Below are 3,587 nucleotides of genomic sequence, written 5' to 3' on the forward strand. Positions count from 1 at the left end.
GGTGGCGGTGGTGGTAGTGGTTTCGGATGATAATGGTGTTGGTAGTGATGGTGATGATAGTGGTGGTGGTAGTGGTTGTTATTGCAGCCACTATCGTTGTTGTTGTTGCTGTTGTTGTTGTTCTGGCGGGAGTGGCAGAGGTGTGTAGTGTTGATGGTGATTGTCGTTGTTTATAGTGATGGTCATGTTGGCTACACTAAGAGATTATATCGCATATCTTAATGGCGACGATATTAACCTAATTATTGACATTTTTCTCCACGTTGTCTGTCTGTCTGTCTGTATGTCTCTCCGTGTGCCTACTTAAACAATGGTGGCAGCTCTGTAAGGATTAGCAAGCTTACCTTTAACTTGCTGAACAGCAACAATAACATCATCATCATCATCACGAACGCTATCATCACTACTTCCACCACGTCTATCACTACCACTACCACTACTACCATCACCACCACCACTATAACTACCATCATGACCACCTCCACCACCACTATCATCATTATCATCATCATCACCACCATAACCACCACCATCACCACGCCCACCACCACCACCACTAACACCACAATACCACCATAACCACCACCATAACCACCACCCCGCCACCACCGACACCTGCACTCATTATCTTCATCATCATTATCATCATCATCATCCTCATCCTCATCATCATCATCATTACCACCATTGTCAGTACGAGAAACTACAACCGCGACAGTGTTAGCATCACAACAACATGGACAGCAACAATAACATCAACATGATGAAAACCATTTATAAATATATACTATATATATCGAATACAAAATGCGAAAAATTCGCTTTCGGGTGTTTTAAAACACGCACACACACATACACACGCATACAGACACACACACACACACACACATTTTTTTTACATATTGTGTGTGTGTGTTTTATTTGTTTAATAAGATTCTTGATGTGAAATCATCGTGTTGAAACAAATATTTCAGTACTTTCAGAATGTGACCTAAAAAAGGATTTTACCCCCCGCCACCACTACCACCACCACCAGACTTGAACGAGACGGACCACCCACAATTACATAACCAGTTAAACAGAATTCCACCGATTGACGCAGTCGGTGAATCACGATCAAAATTCTAACTGCACAGCGCAGCTATTGCAATGTAATGCAACGTAATCTATACTCGTACGGTTACAATACACACATATACATATATATATGCACGCATGTATATATATATATATATATATATATATATATATATATATATATATATATATATATATATATATATATATATATATATATATATTTATGTTTGTATGTAAGTATGTATGTATGTTCTCATTTGTCTTTTTAATTTAGAATAAAATCTGAACAGCCACCTACTTGGTAGAAAGATTGTGAAGGAAAGTATCTTCTGTTAACCGCCATCCTTTAAATCTTAGGAAGCTCTTGCAGATAATTATAGTCCCAGACATCGCGTTCATTTGTAGCATAAAGATTAAGAACTTGCATTTTCTCTTCCGAGATACCAAGCTCAGCCATACTTTGCTCTAAGACGGGTTGGTGTGTTTACTGTTGCTCCAATAATAATACGTATAAAGCTGAAAGTGTAACTTGGGTACAGGATTTACTAACTCCTTATGAATAGTCCATAAATGTTCACTTTTTTCTTGTATTTTTCTAACCACATCCGTGTCCAGAGAGAGGGTAGCTGATTTCCACATATGTATGTATGCATGTGTGTGTGGAGGCGCAATGGCCCAGTGGTTAGGGCAGCGGGCTCTTGGTCATAGGATCGCGGTTTCGATTCCCAGACCGGGCGTTGTGAGTGTTTATTGAGCGAAAACACCTAAAGCTCCACGAGGCTCCGGCAGGGGGTGGTGGCGAACCCTGCTGTACTCTTTCACCACAACTTTCTCTCACTCTTACTTCCTGTTTCTGTTGTGCCTGTATTTCAAAGGGTCAGCCTTGTCACACTGTGTCATGCAGAAGATCTCTGTGAACTACGTTAAGGGTACACGTGTCAGGGGAGTACTCAGCCACTTGCACGTTAATTTAACGAGCAGGTTGTTCCGTTGATCGGATCAACTAGAACCCTCCACGTCGTAAGCGACGGAGTGCCAACAACAACAACATGTATGTATGTATGTATGTATGTGTATGTGTGTGTGTCTATGTATGTATGCATGCATGTATGTATGTATGTATGTATGTATGTATGTATGTATGTTATCAAGCAGTTTCATTTCTCTATTTCTTGTCCATAGAGAAAGAGCCGGACTCTAACATAGATTCAAGGCTCCTTCATTGGAACATTTATTAACATCATCTAGACATTTGTGCATATGTGTGTGCAGTATTTGGTGTTAGTGTATGCGCAGATTTGTATGTTTGTTTTATGGATGCGCTTTTATGTATATATTTTCATGTCTAGGCGTATGCATATGTATTTATGCGCAGATTTGGATGTTTGTTTTATGGATGCGTTTTTATATATGCATGTGTGTATGTATGTATGTATCTTTTTGCTTTTTACTCATTTAAATTCTTCCTATGAATTAGTCGGTTGATTTCTGTTTCTGAAAATCTAAGTTTATCCAGACTGACATTTAGGCATTTACTTACAAAACAAATTCCTCCAATTATTATTGGTATGTATGTATATATGTATGTATGTATGTATGTATGTATGTATGCATTATGTGTGCATGTATGTATGTATGTTCTTTGGGATATACGTACAATTTTGTCATTCCTATTAGCAAATGAAACATGTGTAACGGTGAATAAATAATACCGAAGATGATTTTTAACTTCTTGTTTTGATATATAATTACTCAGCAAACAATATTTCCAGAATGTTAAACTCTAATGCGTACCGCATATGCATATAACAACTGCATACGGAATTGCAATACTGGAATAAGATGTGCATTAAGAGGACACAGCTTGGTTTTTAACCCAGCCTTCATAATTGTATATACAGTTACATAACTACAAATCCAGTATTACAAATCCAGCAGCTGTTTCTGGGGGGGGGGGATATATCGGTGGTCCACAATAATGATTGTAAATTGTAAATTCCATCGTCGGATGATACGGGCTTCCGTCTTCAGGGGGGAAATCTTACATTTGAGGTGTTGACAGAAAGAAGATTAAACATGGAATATATATATATATAATATAAGAAATTGGAATAATCAGTTATGTTATAACTTCATTAGTTTATACTTGTTTCTGCTATAAGACGCAATGTACTCATACGGCCTTCAAATATGAAGTGCACTTCATATCTGAAACTCCGATGAAGCTGTGGTGGGATACGCAAGCACTCGCCTATGAGTACATTGCATCTTATAGCAGAAGCAGCTGTAAGCTAATGAAGTTCAGACCATAACTATTTACTTCTTTGTCATCTCAATTTCTTATTGCCGTTCTGTGCTCGACTAACGCATCATTTTGAAGCATATGTATATCGAGTTCTAACAGCAAGTTATTACTATCGCAATGCCTAAGTAAAAGATTAAAACATGTGATATGTGTGTGTGTGTGTGAGTGTGTGCGTGTGTGTGTGTGTGTGTGTATGTGTGTG

The 3,587-nt window shown here is 38.2% G+C and overlaps 1 pseudogene; it reads right to left on the reverse strand.

The window, feature by feature from the left end:
• Nucleotides 1-3,587, reverse strand: part of LOC128249535 (G-box-binding factor-like) — an 80,876-nt pseudogene that overhangs the window by 52,856 nt on the left and 24,433 nt on the right.

This window comes from Octopus bimaculoides, chromosome 15, assembly GCF_001194135.2.
Source record: "Octopus bimaculoides isolate UCB-OBI-ISO-001 chromosome 15, ASM119413v2, whole genome shotgun sequence".
Lineage (NCBI taxonomy): Eukaryota > Metazoa > Mollusca > Cephalopoda > Octopoda > Octopodidae > Octopus > Octopus bimaculoides.